Source organism: Podarcis liolepis (genome assembly GCF_965112155.1).
Source record: "Podarcis liolepis genome assembly, chromosome: 5".
In the NCBI taxonomy this organism is placed as follows: Eukaryota; Metazoa; Chordata; class Lepidosauria; order Squamata; family Lacertidae; genus Podarcis; species Podarcis liolepis.
This window is the reverse complement of record NC_139556.1, coordinates 24,428,122-24,452,675: the sequence shown is the minus strand read 5'-3', so window position 1 is coordinate 24,452,675 and position 24,554 is coordinate 24,428,122. Positions and strand designations below refer to the sequence as shown.

The 24,554-nt window shown below is 41.7% G+C and overlaps 1 long non-coding RNA gene across 5 annotated transcripts in view; it reads left to right on the top strand.

Annotated features, from left to right (window-relative positions):
* Window positions 1-24,554, top strand: part of LOC310708036 — a 30,357-nt gene that overhangs the window by 145 nt on the left and 5,658 nt on the right. Inside the window, exons 1-4 of one of the 5 annotated variants that reach the window (XR_014526812.1) lie at window positions 8,482-8,577; window positions 10,595-10,775; window positions 12,474-12,605; window positions 13,724-13,856. This is a non-coding gene — a long non-coding RNA (uncharacterized lncRNA). Of the gene's footprint in view, window positions 1-8,481; window positions 8,578-10,594; window positions 10,776-12,473; window positions 12,606-13,723; window positions 13,857-17,066; window positions 17,150-24,554 lie in introns of those variants that run through there. The other 4 variants (XR_014526813.1, XR_014526811.1, XR_014526809.1 and 1 more) reach the window with 4 other exon arrangements.

Below are 24,554 nucleotides of genomic sequence, written 5' to 3'. Positions count from 1 at the left end.
ATAGTTGCATGGAAAACTTCCCTTTGTAACTGCATGTGAAGACTCACAAATGTCACTAGATCTGTAGCTTGGGCTAAGATGATGATGATGATGATGATAACAATGTTGTTGTGTTGTTGTTGTTGTTGTTGTTGTTAATACCCTGCTCATCTGATTGGGTTGCCCCAGCCACTCTGGGCAGCTTCCAGTTTATATATAAAAAAGTAAAACATTAAACCTTAAAAACCTTCCCTATACAGGACTGCCTTCGGATGTCTCCTAAAGGTTATATAATTACTCATCTCCTTGACATCTGATGGGAGGACATTCCACAGGTTGGGCAAAGCTACGGAGAAGGCCCTATGCCTGGTTCACTTCTTCCAATGAGGGAACCACCAAATGTTATCTGAAAGGTAACTGCATTCTGATCCATCCACATCTAGGAGGTGTGGATAACACCAGTTTTGTATGAGAATTTGCTAGGGACAAATCCCTCGATGATCCCTAGTTCCCAAGCAGTCTCCCATCTGACTGGCCCGTACCCTTACCCATGATTGCCTATACTAGCTATGAGAACTAAAGCTCACTATTAGCTGAGAGTCTTCACTGCACATATCCTTCCATAGGAGGACTGCAAGTGAATCACTAATGGCCTGAGAGGTCACCAACCATGTTTGTCATGTGCTTAGCTGGACAAAGAACAGTGTCTTGGGCAATTTATTTGCATTGTATATTTGCAGGCTCTGAGGCACACCCATCAGTAGTTTAATTGGAAATGGACTTGACTCATTGTCTATCTTATGGCAGGCACATGGCTTTATAGAAACGCCTTGGCCAGTAACAATACAAATAAAGTCAAAGGTAATTCTTATCAGTTACCCTGTTCAATAGTTTGTGACTGCCATTAGTTTTTATTACACAGAGAAGTCACTTTGGAAGACTGCCTATATATCTTGTAAATGTGAGGCAGTTCCCTGCCTTGCATGTTGATTTGGTGGCCTTGGTTGCTGTCTATTCTCATTGCTTCTTTCTTTCTTGGTCACTATGGTGTGTTACACAAATCAAGGGGCAGGTGCCTTTTGATTTTGTTTCCTAACTCCCCACTGCTCTGCTGGAAACCAAGGACTAAAATTCTAAATTAAAATTCTAAACCAAACCTCATGAGGAACAGTTGAAGGAACTGGATATCTTTAGCCTGGAAAGGAGGAGACTGAGAAGAGATATGATAGCCATCTTCAGATATATCAAAGGCTGTCACAGGGAGGAGGGAACAAGCTTGTTTTCTCCTGTTCTGGAGGGTAGGGCTCAAACCAATGGCTTTGACCTACAAGAAAGGAGATTCTGAATGGACGTCAAGAAGAACTTTTTTGACAATAAGAGCTGTTTGGCAGTGGAACAGACTCCCTCAGGAGGTTGTGGACTCTCCTTTCTTGGAGGATATTAAGCAGAGGTTGGATGGCCATCCGTCATGGATGCTGTAGCTGAGATACCTGCATTGCAGCGGGATCCCTTCTAACTCTACAATTTATGATACTATGATTCTATGAAATCTCCTGACTGATGAGGAAAGCACATGTTTTTAAGATATAAACCTTGATACATGTGGCATTTCCATTCACCAATCCTTTGGATTTGGCATGGGGCAGTGGCTGTCAAACCTTGGCTTTCAGGGAACACCTCTCATATTGACTTGTTGGCCAAGGAGTTCCTGTGCATCCATCACAGAAATGTGGATTCTGGGAGATGCTTCAGGGCACATTGCCATACATTGTTGAGTGGGCCTCCCTGGGACCACATGTGGACTAAAAGTAGGCTCTCAAGAACTGTACATAGGGGAAGATAAGAATTGGCATGGCAAGCTGACACGAAGCTTGTCCTTTATTAATTTATTGCAAATTATGAATAACTTCCCCTCAAGAATTGCAAGATGATATAACAACAAAAACATACTGTATTGGCCTGAATATAAGCCTCACTCCCCCCCCCAAATTCTGACCATGAAAAGTTAAAGTGTGGCTTAAATTCGCGACCTTACAAAAATTGGCTTTTACAATATCGCTGCTGCAACAGACATACGATAAAATGGAACGGGTGTGAGTGCCTGCAGAATTTCAAGGGCTTATATTCAGGTATTGTCTTTTTTTTCTCATCCCCCCCCCCCGAATTTAAAAGGTGCGGCTTATATTCAGGTATGGCTTATATTCGGGCTAATACGGTATATAAAGCGATTTAATTTCTAAAACAAAGTGATTCCGATACATGTAGACTGGGATAAAGAAGCCTGCAGTTAAAAGGCTTGTTGAAAAAGTAAGGTCACCAATGGGTGTTGCAAAGACAACAGAGGCAGCAACTGACTGATATGCAGCAAGTTCCAAAGGCAGGTGTCACAATCTTGACTGTGAATTCTAGAAGACATGTTCTCTGCCTTGCAGGCCTTTTCCCACATGGCCTGGGAGTGTGGGGTCCTGACTGACTCCAGCTACAGAAGCTGAGGCTGCTGAACAGACTCTTGTGTTGGGGTATTGCTTACAGGGGGCAGGGTTGTTGGGGAGGCTGTTGCTGTTATTGTAATAATAATAATAATAATAATAATAATAATAATAATAATAATAATTTATTTATACCCGCCCATCTGGCTGGGTTTCCCCAGCCACTCTGGGTGGCTCCCAACTGAATATTAAAAACATGATACAGCATTAAACATTAAACATATACTTTTTTGTATATTTAGTTTAGATCCTATTATGATTTATGTGGAAATTGTTTGTTTGGTTGTGTATTTTTCGATGTTTTACTTATTGCATATGACTACTTTTGTTAGGCTGTAATTGTATACTTTTTCATGTTGTAAGCCGCCTTCAGCATGGATTGAACTACGGAAAGGCAGCATACATATGTATGCCGCCACATGAAAGGTCAAATTTTGCATGGAACAGACCACTTGGTGAGATAGTATCTGCAAGAGGCCTTATGCTGCAGTGCAGGGTTTGGTTGAATGTTTGAGGCAGTATTTTAGGTATCCTGGTCCCAAGCTGATGACAAAAATGTCCCAATGAGTAGGCAAGGCACAGCATTTTTTCTTCCTAATCTTCTCATCCAGAAGCACAAAACATTTCTGAGAAACACCAGGAAGCCATAAAATACTATGACTATTTTCAATGGCTTTCCTAATGCACTTTCCCTCTTAAATAGTGATCTTCTTGTAGGGTTTCTTTCCAAGAAACAAACAAATAAAAGAAAGACAGGACCCCAGAAACCATTGCATTCGATTTGGCAATCTCAATCCACAAGGGAATGAGAGACAGAGCCTCATAATTCAGTTGACTCACATTTCCTGCCTATAAATGGCTCGGGCCAGACAATGGGAAATGGATAAGGACAGGATTGTGGAGGGTGGGTCATTTCTTATCTGCTAAATGTAACATTGTTTAGCTCTGAGTTGATTCAGCTGATTCTGGGGAGCATACTATAATATGTGGTCTGAAGCATGGTTCTGATTCCCCTCGTCACCTGAACTAAATGGTATCTCTCCTGTAAAAGCACACCTTGCCTTTTAAGCAGGTTGTACATGCCACAATATAAATCAGGTCCTCCCTTAAAGAGGGCACGTATTGTAGTAAGACCTGGAAAACTGACACCCTGTGTTGTGGGTGGGTACAAGTGGTCAGCCACAACACCTGATTGGTAGGTCCCTCATAGCACAGTCCAAATGGTCTGAGGGACCTATTTATACCCACAGCTTCCTGTTTCAGCACGTGCATTCGGTACACCCACCCACCTCTCCCTACTGTTAGGGCTTTGTGTTTGACTTTGCTATGCCGTCGTGTGTTGTCTGTCATTGGGACAGGGGCACAGCAGGAATTTTCCCTACTTGGCTGATTGGCTGTTGCCATTTGGGTTCACCTGCCGCGTAGCAAATCGTCACAACTTGTAAGGTTGCGGATAGGCTCTTGCTCAGGTGATAGGGATGGGAGACCGCTCTCACCATCCCTATGTGAAGGGAATTCCGTTAAAGGAACCCAGGGACTCAATGGTTTGGTCAACCCCCATGCCTGAGTCTAGGGGGACATTTGGGTGGCGGAGATAGCCTGTTCCCGGCTTTCTGCTTATCCAGGTGTTCACCCTTGGCTGACCTATGCTGGAACCAGAGCCTATGCAACCAGTCACTTTCTGTAATCAATAAAGTTGTGGCCTAAATTCTGCCAAAAGCAAACCAAAAATTTGAGTCAAGTGTGAATTTATTTAGGGGGAAGGTTTCTGGGTCTGAGTACCCAAATCAGATTCAAGAATATGTAACTCCAACAAGGTATCCTTGTCTGCGCCACTATCACCTCTTTGTAGCATGGTCAGTTCGTGAAAACTCTTGCTTGACACAGTTCCAAAACCTGTCTTTAAAATGAAAAGTTAATGCATTCTTAAAAAGTGGTGCTTCATATTTGGTTTCAGGCAGAACTCTCACTTATAGTGCATCTTTCTGCTTAGTGTCTTCCCTCTCCCCCTGCAAAAGATGCAGTTATCTTCCTTATTCAGTGAAAGAGGGGGAGGGAACTTTGTTTTTAAAGCTGGATTACCTTAAGGCTTCGAGGCATTATGAGGTAGCCATCGATTGCGTTTGCATGTGTCCCTGCTTAAAATATGGCTGCCTTCTAGACCTCATAGCTTCCTGAAAGCCCCTGAGAAGAGAGGACCTCAAAGTGCAGACAACCCTGGAGGCTGTCTGTGGAGTGCCTTCTATCTGGTGACAAAGGTTAAAACCAAATTGAAAGGAATTCCTTTTACCTTTTTTATTTTTTTAAAAAAATGTGTTGCTCTTAGGCCCCTCCACAGGCAGTCTCTTGGGCTGTCTACACTTTGTGGCCTTCTCAAATGCTTGCGGGAAATGCTGGCAGCCAGGAAGGCTGCAGAATACAGCACAAGAATTGTTTTTAAAATTCAGACAAGAATGCAGACACACAAAACTTAGTTACATCATAATGTTATGGAGACTTAAGGTAAATGTGAAATCTGTGCACCCCCTGAAATTTCCTCCCCAATAGCAATGGTATTTTCTTTTTGCCTCTTCTCCCTCATAAATGGTCTAAAAGTGAAACATATTGGCACAGGCTTAGTTTTGCTCATGCAAATCCAGTAGCTGCATGAGCAATATACTCAGGGCTGCATGTCTGGCACACCATTCTCCAAGCGTGCTACTTGCCACAAAATCCCATTCCCTAAGAATCCCAGGTGCTTGTGCTTGTTTATTGCTTTTTAAATATTCAGATTTTTGAAGATCTGTGAAGATATCCATGAAAGTGTAGGGACAGCACTTGCTGAATCTCAAATCTCAGTTCAATTGATAATAAAATTTCCTGTGGCCTGAAGGCAGGGCTTCACCGCCTTGTATAAGTCCATGTTCCCTTTCCACATGCCTATCAGCAAAATAGTAAAAATAACAAAATAAGTTGCACAAACTGAGAGCAAAGCATTTCCTTGATTTACACAACATGCATGCATCGAATAATTCACCTTTTGAATTGTTATAGTGCAGAGCACACACAACTTGCGTATAAGATATTTATTGTTTTGGTCATGCCCTGGGCTTTCAAAACTGATGACAACATGCACATGACCTTAAGGGCACTTACTTGGAAGAAAGGTCCAATGAGGGCAGGGTATACAATATCATCTTTGTGTTTCTTAAAGACACAATAAAAGAAACATATGAGAAACCTCTCAAGATACGCATCAGATACTGTCAAATTCTAGTAGCTACTGTGTGTGTCAGCTATCAAGTAGTGTCAAATAGTTGAACACTACATAGGAGATATGGTTGAATACTGACTGCTGCTGTCTGTCAGTTATCAGATACTGTCAAATGTTGGCTGCTAAATGTTGGGGACTGTTCAATACTATCTGTTGACTCCATTATGGTTCTTCAGGTTCCTTTCAGTGTCGACTGCTACAGCAAAGTACTGATGTGGAATATATCAAACATTTGTTTTTTGTTTTTTCCCCTAATTCTATTTATTCTTTTCAGATATATACATTTCATTGATTTTACAGTCATTTTGACATTTTAAAACTTGACTTCCTTCCCCCCTTTCTGCAGTTCCTTAAATTAATTTTTAATATCTTCTGCATCTCCAAATTAACTTATCTTACTCATTTATTTATCTTCTTTAAATATATACTCTCATGTAACTGCAGGATATTTGTGTTACTTTGTACTGGCAGAGTACAGGAGATGAGTGCATTGGCTGGTTAAAAGAAATGCTTTCCAGCTCTTAATTTGAGATTTGAGAGGGAGGGTGTGGGGAATGACTGAGAATCACCTACCTGCTCTTCCACTCATGCAAACTTCTCCTGGATCAAAGAGCCTTCTGCTAGCAGAGGGACACAGTTAGATACAACCTTTACATTGTGCTACATTTGAGTTTCATTCTTCAATCCGAAATACTCTCCTCTGGGTGTATTCTGGGTGAGTTTCGAGGCATTGTGTAAGATGCTTTCATTCAGAGCTGGGTCTGGTGGCTAGGGATGGGAAAGGATAATTAGCATGCTATTTCCCATCCTGAGTCCTATGCTCATCTATCAGGGGAATGGCTGATTTCCTATTTATTGTGTCTCTCTGTATGGCATTGTTTCCTTCTCCAGGGGTTCCTCTGACCCTTCTGAGTGTATTTTCAGTGGCTACGAGGGACTGCAACAGATAGCATCACTGGGAAAATCCCTTTGCATACTTGAATTACTGCATGCTGCCCATTCTATATCCTTTGCATATGAATTACTGTGCAAAGTCCAAGTGTCAGGGACTGTGCTGAGGAGGACTGCACTGAGGAGGAATGGTGGGAGCCACCCCCCTCCCCCTGGTCCTGCTCCTGGTCCTGAATCTTCCCAGGAGCAGGAGGACAGTATAGATTTGGAGCAGTGGTTTGCAGAGGGCCATAGTTCAGAAGCAGAAGCTGGGAAATACTGGATGGGGAACAGCTAGGAGAAGTGACACTGGAAGAGAGAGGGTTAACAGATTCACAGTCACTGGAGAGCATTCCTCCGATCTCCCCAAGGTCACGAGGAGCTCAGAAAGTTTCAGAACGGAAAGCACAGAGGGTACAAAATGTAGGAGTGAGCAGATTAAAAGGGACGGAGTGGGTGTAAGCTTAATTGGGAGTGCTACCATTCTGGGTGGAGACTTTATTTTGTCCTTCACTGTGTTTATTAAAGAAACTAACTGGTAAGAATTCCTTTCATTTGATCTGCTCATTTATGACCACGGGGGAGGAGCTGATTCCCCAAAGCCTGACACCGAGTAGGTAGGCAGGTAGATTTGTGAACCACATTGGGCAATGTAGACATTCTTAAAATAAATACATTTGTGTCCCTGTGGGATCACAGATTGCATATGAATGTCCATCCAGATGCACATCTGCATCTCAATGAACATCTGGATCTAAGTCATCCATTGCCAGCCTCACTTATTTGGCAGAGTGTTGATACAGAGGAGGCCTGTTACTTCAGCTGCCGACATTTTACCCCGCATGGCATTCTGCAAAGAGGCCAATTCAGTTGCTGCCTCAAGGACATTCCTGCATCCTCTAATCTCTGCTTATTACATACAGTCCAATGGCACCACACATTAGCCTCCATGTTAAAAACACCCTAACATGATTGAGTTCCTGCAGGCAAGTGCAAGTTGTCACTTTGGATTGTCAGTTCTTTCAGCAGCGACTCTTCTGCGGTTTGCTCTGGACGCATGGCAAACTGTTTCAAGGGACAGGAAGTTTACACTTGTCATGGTGTTTTGGCAAGGAGAGACTCGATCTAGTAGCAGGGGAAGGGTACAAAAGAAGAGTGAGATGTACCCTTAAAAATAAAAAATAAAAGCACAGAGTTCTGTTTTCTAATAGACATATGACCTTCCTCAAAGGTAAAATCCATCTACAACTGTCTCCGGAGGACAGAAGCAAAAAATATTCTGAAGCACTTAAGTAGTGAGAATTAGAACTTTGGCAGCCTGCTATTGCAGGTGAGCTAAGTAATTTATGAAGACTATGTCACCCTGTTATTTTAGGCTGAATAATTACTCTGACATTCCAACATCACTTCTTTTTTTTTAACAGAAAGCAGCCCTTTTAAAATTATATCTGCAGCTCTTCATCAATCTCTGAAAAGCCTGGTGGGATGAGAACCGATTGCTGAATTAAAGCATGTTCCTATTTAAAATGATTTTCATTCAAATGTTTTTGGCACATCATTAAGGATAACCCTTCTCATGGTAGTGCAAGAGAGTTTCCACCCTCTGTGATATTCCATATCAAGTACATTATGACTAGTGCCACACTGAAATCTCTCCTCCAGTTTCTCAAAAGTTTTCTTCCCCTGCGAAAGAGGCTTCATTCCCCCCCCCCGCCCATATCCTTTATAATTTATTTAGGGTTGTGAGAGTTTGAGCTTCCTTTATCATTGTGAGGTGGTTGCAGAGAAGCCTAAACAGGTCATCTAATTATTTCATATATTTCTTGATAGACTTGAGACCAGAACAATGCAAAAATGTCCCCCAGAGCCCACAGCCCCGCTAGCAATTCTGTTCTGACTGTGATGTGACATGAGACATCTGCCCAGGTATATGATGCCATCTATGCAGAATTCTGAGGGAAAATTACCTCGCATGTGATGAAACAGATTTGTCAGGCTTAGCTGACCACACAGTGATTTCCCCTGAGATTCCTCTCCCAAGAAGATTTAAGGCCCATGAAGAGACCAGTCTGTAAATAATAGAGACCAGTTCTTTGCCTTTGTGATGCAATGGACTCAAATTAATCAGAAATCCATTAGCCTGTGCTTTAAGTAACTTAGCTGCCAATATGTGACAAAGTTGATAGTTGATTGTAGTCAATTTATGACCAAGTGGGAATAATGGTGAGCCAGTTGGGGGAAAAGGCATTCTTGCCAATTCTTCCAAACCTTAAATGTGTTTGTTTGATAATACTTGAATGCAATTTATTTTCTCATTAATTGAGGGGTGTGCGTTGTTGTTGTTTTTCTTGTTGCTGTGTGTTTTTTAAAAATCATTAAAACATACAGCATGCAACATTTACACAATTACAAAAAAAGCAGTAAAAAATTGTGGTTAAAAGAAAATACAGGAGATGTGTGTGGGGTTTCTGGCAGCACTATTTATGGCAGGCAATGTATTCACAGGGGCTTATGCAACCAAATAAGGTAAAATGAAGTACATGGTCTGCTGCCGCTTTACACACAGGAAACATTGCAGTATATTAGTGAGCTTTAGCACTTACATCACATGGACTGATTGACAGCAAATGACATTCTTTGTTTTTCGTCATACATCATTTTGTCATACACTGAGAGAAGTGAGGTTATAGGGAACCGGGAAGAGTGCCTTCTCAGTTATCGTGCCCACCCTGTGGAACATCCTCCCATCATATGTCATGGAGATAAGTAACTATGCAACCTTTAGAAGGCATCTGAAGGCAGCCCTATATAGCGAAGTTTCTAATGATTGATGTTTTCTTATGTTTCTGTATATGCTGGAAGGGGACCAGAGTGGCTGGGGCAACACAGTCAGATGGGCGATGTACTACTACTACTGCTACAACAACAACAACAACAACAACAACAACAACAACAACAATTTATTTATACCCCACCCATCTGGCTGAGTTTCCCCAGCCACTCTGGGTGGCTTCCAACAAAATATTAAAATACAGGAGTCCATCAAACATTAAAAACTTCCCTAAACAAGGCTGCCTTCAGATGTCTTCTAAAAATCTGGTAGTTGTTGTTCTCTTTGATATCTGGTGGGAGAACGTTTCACAGGGTGGGTGCCACTACCGAGAAGGCCCTCTGCCTGGTTCCCTGTAGTTTTGCTTCTTGCAGGGAGGGAACTGCCAGAAGGCCCTTGGCGCTGGACCTCTGTGTCCGGGTAGAACAATGGGGGTGGAGACGCTCCTTCAGGTATTATTATTATTATATTATTTCCACAATGCACGGTAGCTCTGGTGAATATTTCAGATTGACCAGTAGGTAAGGGAAGGGAGGAAGGAAAAACAGTTTTCAGCAATTGTGAATAAATGAATACCCTTGGCTTAGTTCTACTCAGAGCAGTTTGTAAAGTTGAAATGCTACGTTTTCCTGGTGACTAAAGAATAAAACCCAGCTTTCACACTCACAATATTCTAAAAGGCTTGAACTGTATTAATTGATTCATCAACAAAGCTAATTGAAAGGCTACAAGCATAAATGGCTTTGGGAGCCTGACATAAAGTGGCTCATTAACTTTAGCCATACAGAGTAGCTAATGTTCTAAAAGGAACATCTCCCACTACTGGCCCCAGAGGAACGCTTCCATCCATTTTTAAAACTGGCATACAGTACATGCCTATGTGGAAATTGTAATGAGATGCTCACGCACAGGGAGAGGGTCTTGTGCAAGGATCATGTAGTTCTGAAGCAGAGCTAAACTGCAGGAAATAAATATGGCCGAGATGTATGTGATGCCACAGTGGTGGCTGGTGCCCATTAGAACTGATAGACAGGTCAACAGTGAGTGGAGCCAGAGCCAATGGCAGGCAGAGTCAGTTAATTCAAGCTTTGTTCTCCTCCTCCTCACTACAAGGGCAACATTGAGACTACAAGGAGAAGGAAGCTGCCAGGCAGTGCCCCGGGCTAATTGTAAGAAGGCAGGCAGGCAGATTGGGGGGTGGTGTGTGTGAATGAAGGTAGGCTGAATGTCCCATTTGTTCCAATGCACTAGGCTCCACTGTGATGCAAATACCACAATGGTGAAGGATGAGGAGGTAAAGTCGGTTATGATTCATTGGGCTAAAGATTTTGGGTATAATATACAGCTGAGTGATTGGGAAAAAATATGGAAAGAGGGTTTAAAGTTTACTGCATGCAATGCCTTAAAAGAAAATGTGATGAAAATGATGTATAGATGGTATATTACACCTGTTAAATTAGCTAAAATGTATAAAGTTAGCAATAAATGTTGGAAATGTAAAGAAAAAGAAGGAACATTTTATCACATGTGGTGGGAATGTAAAAAAGTGATAAGCTTCTGGGAAATGATATACAATGAGTTGAAAAAAAATGTTGAAATATACATTTATAAAGAAACCAGAAGCATTTTTACTGGGCATTGTAGGAAGTGATATAAACAGAAAACAATATAAGCTGTTTTTATATGCAACAATGGCAGCAAGAATATTATTGGCACAAAAATGGAAGCAAGAAGAATTACCGACGAAAGAAGAATGGAGGATGAAATTAATGGAATATGCAGAACGAGATAAACTAACAGGAACTATTTGAAATCTGCGGGACCAGAAATTCACAGAAAATTTACAAACTATTTGAAAAGTAATTGTGATGATCAGACTACGTTTGTAGGTTTGCCAGAAGTTTTGTGAGGTGTGTTATTGGAACTATTGCAAAAATGGATAAAGGGGAGGATGGTTAGTTAAGATAATTAAAGGCAATATGAATTTAAGAAATGTATAAGAAGTGGTCAAAACGGTGTATCAGCAGAAGTGCTGATGGAAGTCCAAAAAAAAAGATTGTATAAGTGGTGAAGTTTTGTGGTATGTACTATAATTTATATGTTAAAATTAATAAAAATTATTATTAAAAAAAGCAAATACCACAATGGTTGCCCTCAGGGACTCTACAAAATTCCTGTAAGATAGAAGACCTCATATAAGGAATATGCTTAAGACTAATTAACACATCAGTGGCAGACTTTGGTCTTTCATATTTCAGTGGTGCCCCGTGCAAGCTCCAAATCTGGCACCCTACATCTCTCACCTTCCATTCTGCTCAATTCACTATGTCACATTTTTTCACATCTTATATTACCATTTGTGCACATGCTTTCCCCCTAATGTGCATGTTTTTGGGCGTGAATTCCTTGGTTGGGGTACCGCAACAAAAAAATCCAGAGAGGTGTGATCTTCGAAATATAAGCTCTGTTCATGCGTTGGTTTGGGATGTGTGAGTTAGACCGACTCTGATTAAAATGCAAACTGTATGAGTTTCTCCCTCATCTCTGCCCACCATCTGCTTCATCTTTCACTGGCATCTTCGACATGTGCAAAGCCTCATAATCAGACCTTAGCACTGAGGGGCAAAATGAATGTGTGTGTGTGTGTGTGGAGTAACATGGAGGAACATGGCAGTCTGACCCATTCTTTCATTCCTAACCAACCTCACCCTCCCATTGGGTGCAGGTCTTCATGTGGGACTTTGAAACCCTGCTCATTATGTTGGATGATGCTCTAGATGTTCTCTTCAGAGCAAAGAGTCCCAACCCAGAGCCAAGGCTAGGCAAAGGCAAGATTGTAGTCTCCTTTCCCCTTTCGGTGTTGTTGAATAATGAGAAAATATGCTGCAATGCAGCATTTCTTGTTTGTTACACATAGTGAACCTCTTTGGCATATTTGGAAATATGCTTCAGACATCCCTGGACGTTACGGTGAGGTTTTTGCCATTTGCAGGAAAGAAAGTTCCCTCCTGCCTTTATGGAGTGTGACATCAATATTGCATAAGGATCTTTGTGAATGAAGCAGCAACTGGAGAGACAGATGACCCATTCATGAAAGAAATGGAGAAATCAGAACCTTCCCAAGGTATTGTATCAAAATGAAATGAATATTGCAGGAGGCAGTTAAGCACTCCTCCCCCCTGAAAGGCACTACCCGCGGTCTTTTTTCTTTTTTTTACTCAGCCCACAACACATTTAACCCAAGACCTCTCCCTGACCGCTGAAACCTTTTTATAGTGCAAGAGGGAGGGAAAAGGAAAATGCCATCTGTCTCTTTGTGAATGCGCATTGGTATGTCTGAGAGCATGGGGGGAGAGACTTGCTGGTACAATCTCTCTGCCTGACTATGTGAGATGATGGCAATTTTAACCAAGAGATGAAGATTTGGATTTAGAACAGATTAGAACAGGGGTGGCCAACTCTCAAGAGACTGCAATCTACTTTCAGAATTAAAAACTGGCAGTGATCTACCCTCGTTCTGGGGGCGTTCGGCTCAAAGCTGTTGAGCTTTTTTGAGGAAGGAAAACCTCGTGGGGGGGGGGGGTTCAGCTCAAAGTTGTTGAGCTTGTTTTACAGAGGAGAAAAGCCCCGTTTTTTGGGGGGCAGCTCAAAGTTACAGCTTTTTTGGGGGAGGAGAAAGTTTCATGGGGGGGTTAAAGGCAAGGGGCAAAGGGGTAAAGTCACTCACAAAAAGATCGCTATGGATCAAAACAGCAGCACAGAGAAAGCTTCGTCTTCCCTTCCATAGATCATACAACAATGGAGGGCAGGGTGGGGCAGGAGTCAGTTTTAGTGACACTAAGGAAAGGGAGCCAGAGATCGACCACAATCTACCAAAACCTTGCGGGGATCTACCAGTAGATCGCAATCAACCTGTTGGACATCCCTGGATTAGAAAATGCATTTGGTGCAGTGGTGGAGATTGCCCCATTGCCAAGACTGGCCCATCTATGCACAACATTGCATGCTCTAAGTGGCAGTCTCTCACCCAAGCCCGAGGCAGGGATCTTTCCAAATGTTTATTACATGAGATTATTTTAAACTGGGAGGAGGGAGCTGGTGACCCATCAGTTGTTGCTGCATCCCATAATCCTTGACCATTGGGCATAGTGGTTGGCACACATGGGCACTGTAGTCCAAAGTTTCTGAAGGGTACCAGGCTGGGAAAGACTGATGGGGAAGGCTGATCTTCTGTTTTCAAAGCAAGTATTGATGGAGGGAGAGAGAGAGGAAGGGATGAAGAATTCCGAAGAAAAACCAAACAACTTATGAATAACATACTGTCCATTCAATTAAGGCTGCAACCCGTTGACAGAAATTTTGATCGATTAATCATGTGAGTTTTAGTCGAGTAATGAAATATGCACAAATGTGCATATTGGGTAAACAATATTTCTGAAGTAAGAACCAAACATTATTTGCGCCTTAGAGGAGGAACTCATCTGTATGAGAAAATGGAGGGCACCTCTTTTACAATGGTGCTTGCCACCTTCAGTTTTTAGAAGCATATATAAAAAACTAAAACGCTGCTGTCTAAATAACCAGAGCAACATCTTAGTCAATTAAAAATTGTTTTAATGGACTAATCTAAATGGTCATTCAGTTGAACATTACAACTCTGATTAGAATATGTATACCTGACATGTTTTAAGAGGTTTACTTTTCACAAGGAAAAATAATGTTGCACCTGTAAATGGCAATAATAAATTATTCCCAATGAGCCATAAAGCAAAATGACATTGTAAGACTTTACTGTGTATTCATAGGATAGTCATAGGCCATCAATTATGTCAAAATGTACAGGCCACTTTTTCTGCCCAAAGACATGCTCAGAGTGGCTAACAAAATAGGTAAGGTAAAAGGCACATGGCCTAAACATTTGGAAAGGGACACCATGTTTAGGTGTTTATTTTGTTCTCACTGGAGGAAAAATGGGATGTGCAAACAATAAAGAAAGGATTTTGTGGTGAATAAAATGTAAGTTTGTTGTTATAAAACTTTGACTTATACCAAATAATACATTTATCTATACTAGATTTTGGATCCTTGGCTTCAACATCTTTATATCAGATATTTTATTTTTTTAAAAAAATGCTATAGTCCTTTATGCAGAGTGGCTGCTGCTTCTCTTTGCAAGTGAGTGGAACTCCCTGACCCAGATTTTCCTCCCTCCACTACCAATATGAACTCAAAAGAAAAATTAACCATAAATGCACTTTGCTGTGGATGTAGTTTTTTTTTAATCTTGCTGCGTTCTCTTTTCTTTACTATCTTATAGCATACATATACATTTATATGGTTCTGGTCTGCCTAGTGAATGCTAATTTTAGTCCACAGATTGCAAGCTTTTGCTTCCTTCAAGGTCTGCATTGCACAGACCTAACTCCAGTTGTATCCTGTTGGCTTTGATGTTTAGTGGAGAGCCTAGGGTAAACATAAAGAAACAACCAAGCTTTGGAACTGTAAGGAAAGTCCAGGTTCTCAGGCCACACGCTAGCACTTTGCTCTGGCAGTCTACTCTACCTTCCATAAGTTGTTGATACACTTCCAAGGTTCACAGATGTGGCACTAGAGTAACTTGGCAATATGAGTTTCGTACAGCAGTGGAGAGTCAGATGTTGTTGGGCTCCAACTCCAACCAGCCCCCCCCAGCATGGGAGTTGTAGTCCAACAATTTTTGGAGAGCCACACATTCCCCACCACTGGTCTAGTAGAAACCCCCTACAAAGTATAGTAGAGCTGTACAATAACATACAGTGTGATAGTCTGCTTTTACCCATAGTAAACCACAGACATCAATGAGCATGACTACATTAGAATGCCTACACAGCAATGCCTTCTCCTATGGTCTTCCCCCAGTAGCACATGTTGGGAACATTGCTGGAGGGGAGAGGGCAGCGCAAGACTAAAGCTGCAGGCAGTGAGAGGCTTGGACAATAGGTACAGCATCTGCCATCTCCTGTTTTGCCCTTGCAAATGGCTTCTTTGTAACAGACAAGCATTGCCTTAATTTCAGAACATGTAGTTTGGCCCTAACCTGTGTCCATTATCATCAGCTGGGTCAGACCTCAACTATCTCCTTCAGGAGCCTTTGGAACCATGAGAGGGTTTGTCAGTATCCTAAAAGCCAAGGGAGAATGGCTCTGATATTTATTTGTTTATTCCAGTGGGTTTTTTTCCTGGGGGGACACAGGGGTACGCATACCCCTAAACATTTTGTGAATCTAAGTTTGGCCTATTGAGGGGCAGTATTTCAATATGAGTAGGAAAATGAGGGTACCCCTAAACATTTATTTATTTTTAAGGAAAAAGCACTGGTTTATTCCATATATATACTACATTTATCCTCCCCATTTCACCCTCACAACAACCCTGTGAGCTGGGTTAGGCTAAGAGATGGTGACTAGCCCAAGGTCACCCAGTGAGCTTCATGGATGAGTGGGATTCGAACCCTAGTCTCCCAGGTCCTAGTCCAGCACTCTAACCATTATGCCATGCTGGCTTTCATTGATATGCAGGATCTGCAACAATATGCTGCTGTCTGGAGTGTTTATCCTCATGATTCCATTCCATTCCCTCTCTGTGTTTTTCCATTTTCACTCTTGAGTCAGCATTCTATGCCCACTGAGCATGCTTCATCCTCACTGAGCTCTTTTAGTGGTCCTGCCCCCCCAGCAAGGGTTCCCCCATTTTTGCCATTCTTCTGTAAACTTTGCTGTTTCTCCAAGTCCACTGATGTCTGTTCCTTGGATATGAGTGGTGATGTTCTGGCTTCATAAGCAACACCATTCATAACCTGATCATTGGAACTAGAGGGACAAACAGACCTCCCTAGGAAAGGAATTCTATAAACATATCTTAGTACCAATGTTATGCCCATTTTGTTGTTCCTTTCCTCCCTCTGCCTCCGTGGCTTTATTGTTTTGCCCTTTTCCAATATATGTTGTTACCTGTTGTTCATTTCGAGGAGGAAACCTTTTCAACAGACACAGATTTCAAATAATGTTTGCTTGCTTTTCTGGAACACAGTGTGGGAGATTAAAGCCCAATCCCTGCCTTTATTCTGAACATCCTGGTTGTTATCAGTTCAGGACAGATGTAATGCCATTTTGAGGTTGCTAGTGTCTGTCTGTGTTATACCTTGAATTAAGCTTTCATTCCATTGTCTTTTGAGACATTAGTAAAAAAAGAAGTCTAATTTTCAGGAATAAGGCTTTTTAAAAAATAAATGAATAAATGGTCTGATGAATATACTCTTTGCCCGATAATTTGCTCCTTTAAACAATTTGTAGAAAGTCAAATTTATTTTCTTTTTAATCATCTGCCATTTGTTTACATCCTCTCTATACTGGAAATGGTCCATCTTTGCAGCCATGTGGCTTCTGATCAGAAAACATCACATTGAAATATTGCTTTCTAATGGAAACAAGGAAATCTTTTGATTCCTTTCCAACATAAATTCAGTACTGAAAGCTGGTCTAGTAGCTAGAGATGTCGTATTTGCATGAGAGCTCTGTAATTCTTTTAATCCTTCCTTTCTTTCAAGATGTCTGCTGCATCCACAATAACATCATCCAGTTCAACATTGGAGGGCATTGCACAGAACAGCACTCTCTGATCCCCTCTGCCATATCTGAGGCTCATAGATCCTCAAGGCCTGCTGTCATGTTTCTTCTGGTAAGGGCTCCATTTGTGGCCTGGAGATACCGTATTTTTTGCACCATAACACTCACTTTTTTCCTCCTAGAAAGTAAGGGGAAATGTCTGTGCGTGTTATGGAGCGAATGCCTGCGGGTGGCGGGGGGGATCTGCTGCAGTCGTGAGCAGAGAATCCATGGTTCCCCTTCCTTCCCTCCTCCGTGGTTACAAAGCATGGATCCACATGGATCCTCAGGATTTTTGCATTGGGCTACTCCAAACTCACTGTCAGATCACATGTCTGTGGCCACAGCATGAACCACAAAAATCATATATCCACTATTTCGTTTAGAATATTTTTTTTCTTGTTTTCCTCCTCTAAAAACTACGTGCGTGTTATGGTCTGGTGCGTGTTATAGAGCGAAAAATACGGTAAATATCTTCAAAAGCCACAAGCCAGGAGGACTCGCAAGCTCTGACCACACTATACACCAGGGGTGAAACATTTTTTAGCCAAAGTAGGTACAGCAACAGGTATGACACTTACCTCTGTGCATTTAGTTAGGGGTTTCCATGCCTATTCCCATGCCCACTTTCCCATGGTTGCCATGGTGCAGCAAATATGTGGTTTGGGCCTCTTGAATTTCTGCCTCTGAGAATATTCGCCTTTTTTCATGGCCAGTTCACTCCTCCAGCCTTCTGCTGTTCTGGTGCTCTTTTTTACCCCATTTGTTAGGGCTTCTTTTTCTTCATTATATTATCCCTGCCAATCAGGGACCATTTTGATGATGCCACAAGGCTGCAAAACAAACCATCATTGGCTACCTTATGGCTCCTTGAAGAGCAAACAAGGCTCGCTAATAGTGAACAATTGTTTCTGGATCATTAACACCATCACTTTCAACAGGTCAACATGCAGGTCACTTTTAGAACCAAACTGAAAAATCAACCAAGCAAGGGGAGCTATTGACCAAAATGCATCACTCTTTTGGCTCGGCCCTTGTTGGATATCCAGATAAGGATATCTGCATGACTGCTGACTCAGAAAACCAAACATACAACATACAAGTTTACCTGTAAGACAGGTTAAAAAGTGCAGAAAAACAAAATGCCTCTCTTACCTATTTAGAAACCAAAGCGGGCATGCCAACACATCAAAAGTTCACTCGGTGCTTAAGGGTGTGAAACGAAAGGGTAATAGATAGATGTGTGGCGCATCAAGGGGGTTCTTCTCACAGCTTAACCCTTGGGGCAATCCTCTGATGAACTGGCAGTCACTTTTCATAACATGCATATGGATGAATGATTAAGATGATAATCCTGACATGAATGTTCATGTTGCAAAGCCTAGTTGCTGAAAACCACTACAGAAAAGGTTCACCTTGCTTCTTTAGCTAGGGTGTATTTAAATGAGCATTTTGTAGGTGGGTATATGTAGGATGGGGAACCAAAATTTTTCAGAGGAAAACCTTCTGAATTATATACCTATTGTATGGAAGCTGACAACTGGACAACAAATTCGATTATACATGTCCTAATGGTGGCCAAAAGTCTGGTATTGATGATTTGGAAGAATAAAGATATGATCCCCTTTAATCAATGGATTGATGACATGACAGCACTCGCAAAATACGAACAGACTGCTTATCGGTGCAGGCATTGTTTGGACAAATATATTGACATTTAGAAAGAGTTTATACAGAATACAGTAATTTATAAATATATGTCTTATGGCAATAATATTATTTATATATCTATATAATAATGTATGGAATTGTAACTGATGATATTTAGTGTATTATGCTATTTCATACAAAGATATGGCAGCCCCATGTGACATGCAACATGCAATCGCACCCAGATAAACAGGTGCTTGAAAATGTGCGCATCATACCATTGCACTCAACAGAGACTCAGGATTGCCTCTGGCACTTACAAGGTGTGACCAGAAAGTTTGGTGAATGGTCACAGAAATTGGACAGCGAGAAATATTTGAACATACAATCGGCATAGGAAACCCACAAAATACTCACAATTGCGTAAGGAGATGAAGCTGTAACTCGAAAGACAGTGTATGAGTGGTTTAAGCATTTCCGTGAAGGGCAACAAACATGACCATAGGTCTAGCAGAGCATCGACGAGCAGAACAGTGGCAAATATAGAGTTCATGAGTTATTGATGTGGGATCAGAGGAAGAATTGCATATTCCACGTGAAATCACTACTGAGGTTACTGAGTTGTCCTACCCTCCACATTCTCCCGATCTGGCCCCACTGGATTTTTTTCTTTTTCCAAAACTGAAATCTGCACTGAAAGGGCACAGGTTTTCCAACATTTCACACGTCCAAGCTGCTGTGATGAGGAAACTGAAAGCAGTATGAAAAAGGGGCTTCTCCAAAAGTTTCCAACAGTTCTACGAACGTTGTCAGTGGTGCATTGTGTCAGAGGGGGCCTACTTTGGAGGCCTGTAAGGTATCTATGTTCGAATATTTATCACTGTCCGATTTCTGTGACCATTCACCGTACTTTCCAGTCACACCTTGTAAAAGCTGGCCAGTCATTTTGGACATGTTCCTCACTTTTAAAGAAGGTACAATAGCCACCAGAAAGAGGCAACTCAATGGCAGGATGCACACCTTCACCAGCAGCTTTGTATGGTGGTAGAGACAGGATTGATAGGGTTGGCAGTGCCCAGGTGCATGGCTGCAGAGTGGGCAGCAGTTTCCTAAGTAGGCCAATGACATCAAACAGTCCACTGGTGGTCACTTTACACACACACACACACACACACACACACACACCCCTTTGGGGCCCACCAGTTGCACTCAGTGGCATTGGTCATTGACTATCACTCTACTTGCTCTCCAGTCACTTCTGCTGGCTTGCTGATCTCCCTGCTTTAGATGATCCAGAAGTTCCACCACTCAGTTCTCATCCTTCTGAGGCTGCAGCAGAAGACCAACGTTCCAGTTTGTCAAAGGTCGGCAAGCCAAGATCTTAGGCAAGCTGAATAATTCAAAAAGAAGCCACAGGATACAATCTATTCCCCAACACAAGTCCACCAGCTTCAATGGATTTAAGATTAGTTCTCCAATGAATAACTTTGAATGCCAAATGCGGTAATGAAAAAGAAAAATCTGCTCACAGCAAGTGCATGAAAGAAGGGGAACTGTATTTAACTTCATCTGGGGGAAAAATAGTGAGGAAAAGATGCAAAGGCTATAATAATGGTTGGATCTGACGGGAAAAAAATTATGAAACTCATTTATGCACTTCAGTATTACCGCAGTGTCAATTTGTTTCCTTGTGTAAAACTCAGAGCGTAAATTATACATTGTCACCCTCATTGTTGGTGACACGATTGTCCTGCATTCCAGCTGTGCGCTTTAATTGTAAGATTTATTTTGACATGAAAACACTGATCCAGATAAGGGGACCAGAAAATGTCAAAGCAGAAAATAACGTGATCACACACACACACACACAAAAATGAGGTTTTCAGAAATATTGGTCACAGTGGGTAGACAGACGTATAGGCAATTCTGCAGCGGCAATATAGAATAGTGATATCTCTGAGGCAGCTTAAAGCAAGCATGAAATGATTCCTTTTTTTGTAAAGAATAATAGCCATAATTTCATCTCTAATGGAACTTACACACAATAAAAAGTTGCTAAAATAGAAGAATGTCACTGGTTAGAGCAGTTGAAGGGTGTGTTATGTAGAGTAAGCATTTTATTTTATTTTTTTGAGGAACTGACAAGACCTGGGTGTTGAAACTTCCAAGGCTGTATCAAGACTAGAGCCAGTTCAGAACCACTCACTTTTGCTACCTGTGAAAATGTTTGCTTTTTCTTTTACTTCACTTTCACTGTCATCTCCAGTGTAATAATAGGAAAGCCGTATCTTATTGGCTTTATAGCACTGTGACATCATACCACTCACTGCATGGTTCTTGGCAGCATGAGGTCACCCATGTGATCCAAGAAACATTGCCATCACATTCTGCCAGTGATAACATGATGCAAACGGATCTAATTGGCTACCATATTGTTGTGATTTCATCCTGGCTAATGGGTGATCACTGGTGGTGTAGCATCACCAACATGGCCAGTCCAGAGAGGAGGAAAAAACCCCATATGGCCAATCCATGAAGGAGAGACAAAGAAATGAGACAAAAGTAATAGCAAACATTCACTGAGTGGCACTGAGAAAAGTTAATAGTTGACACAATTTCTATTTCCACCAGAATTGTGAGTATTTAGTTGTTGTTCTTTTTTAAAAAATGACTGGTGTAACCACAAGATTAATGTTCTTCTGAGTAGTGAATATATTTCAGACCCCACAGGGTTATGGGTTTAGTTTTAGGTTTTTCCTCAGACCTTGGGGTGTCAAAACAGTCATAGGTTTGGATCCTACTAACTAGGCTTCTTTAGAGGGAGCAACCTTAGAGTCCTACCAGCAGAGCAAGAGAGGTGATTTTTCACTAATTCTCCCCTCCCTCTACAGCCACTTTTGCACCCCCAAGTCTGTCCTGGAGGGTTGGGGGAAAGGACCAAAGTGATACAATGTTAAAGGACTCTTTTATAGCCTGAGGAAATGCCAAGGCCTTCACATGGCTTGCTGTCAGATAGGAGCCACCCCAGAGTAGCTTTAATGTATTTCTAATTTTTTGCTGGGAGCCACCCAGAGTGGCTGGGGATGGGCAGGGTAGAAATATATTATTATTATTATTATTATTATTATTATTATTATTATTATTATTATGCTTGAAAAGATTAGATTGCTGCTCATCATCTGCCTCAGTTCAGCAGGCAGAAGGTAGAAGGACCTATTAAGGAAGCTCAATAACTGGGCAGGTTCTTCTGTATATTAGGGGAATTGTATACAGATGTGCACATTGCGAGAAATTCACTGATAAATTTTCATGAGGATGTAAAAAGTAAAAATGATGTGGAAATGTGGAGAACTGAACTTAAGACTGAAAAAAAATGAGCAACAGAGAGAAACTAAAATGGACAAATTCTCTCATCGCTACACGAGGGTGCAGACATGAGTTGATAGAGACCAGTAGTCCCTTGTATAGTGAAGTTAGGCACATCCTCCTTCATGATCAGTAGCAAGATACATATGTGGGTTGTTTTTTTTTCCAGGAAAGAAACTAACCAGTACCTTGGGAACTTCACAGTGTACAAAGTAGCACACTGCCCACTCGACGTTCCTTCTGGGTTGGGGTGGGCAAAATCCCCTCTAGCCAGGTTTAAATAGCTACTGTCACTCAGCAAAGTAATTTGAAAGGATAAAACTCCCTGTGATTTGCAAACAGACTTATGTTTATAGATATTGTGTTTGCAGATGGAATATCTCTTGTATTACCTTACTGGGAATTGAGAGTGTTAAAAAATAATTATTATAGATTGATATTTAACTTGGCTTGTTTTTGTATTTCATCATCAAGATCATGCTGAGACCTAGATACCTTGCCAGGTTGTGTGTGTGTGTGTGTATTTGTGGGCATCAAGATGCTGTTATGCAGCTATTAATATATCATTTCTGAATCAGACCTCAGGATACAGTGGTGGGACGTGTGTTTCACTAGCAGTTAAACTATGCTTTCCCCGTAGTTTCCTCCCTCCCTCCTTCTTTTTTTCTTTTCATTGGGATTCCATCAGTTACAAAATACAGAACAGCTAACACAGGATACAGGTTGGCATGCTGAGCATATTAATACCGTTTGACTCCTTACAACCGTTTCCCTTTTACAGCATCACTAAGCTTTGACCTTACTTCCTAAGTAAATTGGACCAATAAAGAACCCTGAGCACCAGGAGACCACCTTTCACCTGCTTGCCCAATGACAAATGTTCTAAAGGAATGTCAGTGTGGGTGACAGCTGTGTGCCAGGCCCAGATAAGGTCCTTTATTAAGGTACCATCTCCATCCATTACCAAATGGTACAAGAGAATAGGACCGATCCACTGATAGCCCACTCCATCCCATTCTGTTTCCAAGTTAAAATGACTTTAGCTTAGGGCTCATCTACATTTCCGCTTGTCCCATGCCTAGAAAGCACAGGGGTGAGTGGTTTTACGTTTATCCTGCTGCTCTTTTGCACTTTATTGGAACAAACTGCAAAACGGGGTACACAGTGACTTGCCACCATTGATCTGCTTGATAAATTATTTCAGAATAGAGATACATTAACTGAGAAATGATTGACTAGACATTTAGAAAGCATGTCAACTGACAAATGTTAGGGCAGGCCAAAGGCATTTGGCCACTCAAAAATAAGATGGATGGTTATTTGTCAGCAATATGAAAATTGCTGAATAGGAAGCAGTTCATAAGAACGTGGTGGCAATGATAATCTGCTATTTATTTATGAAATACAATTATGGGGTATGTGTGCTAAGAGGATATAAGCTACTTGCAGTAGCAGGCAATGGAAGGGTGCATCCAGTTAAAGTTAGGGGAGCACATTTGTGAGCACTTCCTGGTGGGACATTTCAAAGTTTAACAACCTATATTTCCCGTGATTTGCAAATGCTGCACATATTTTTGTTTTAAACTCTGCTGGGGGCTCTTTTGACTAGAAAGTGAGTCAAGCCCCGTGATTGTTTAGAATTTGGGCAGTCAGCCATTTTTCTTTTGTGGTTTCCCACACATGTGGGACTGCAGGACTAACTTGGTCTTCCTCAAGTTATTTCCCAACAGCATGGGGCTGGGCAGAAAGAGTTAAACACAGCCCCACAATGGAATTGGAAGTTGTCCCCTTCCCATTCACTGGACCGATTATCTGAAGAGCCAGAAGGTGGTGTATACATGCATGTGGTGTGTATGCATCCGAGTGTGTGTCAGGATAGCCACAGTTGCTATAAGCATACAGCTGCCAACTGATTGCCAAGAACAAATGCAGTTCCCAGCCCCCCGAAAGGTTAGCCAGCCTTGAGTTAAGAGCTACAGTTACTCAAGCTTATTTGTCACCATGCTTCTTATTTCATCCACTTCTTCCTCCCTGTTCCCCTTGTCAGATTGCTTGGAAAAGTCAAACGTATACAGCAGAAATGATTGATGGAGGCTCATGGGGCACACAGTTTTGCATAGCTGGCTCTGAGGAGGGTCGGCAAGCCGGCTAGACAGCAACCAATCAGAGAGGCTGATTGTAAACAGGAGGGAGAGAACCCTTGTTTACCATAAAAGAAGGCAGCAGAGAAGCAGAGGCAGTGGGGACAATGGAGCAGGGGGAGGCTAAATTAACAGTACTTGCTCCCCTATTCCATTTACTGCCACTCAGTGGCTGCCATCTGCTTCCTAACTTCAGAAAGTGGGGTGCCATGGGAAAGGCCTCTGGTGATGAGGCACACAAATAGAGCACATGAACATCAACAAGTGAAGGCT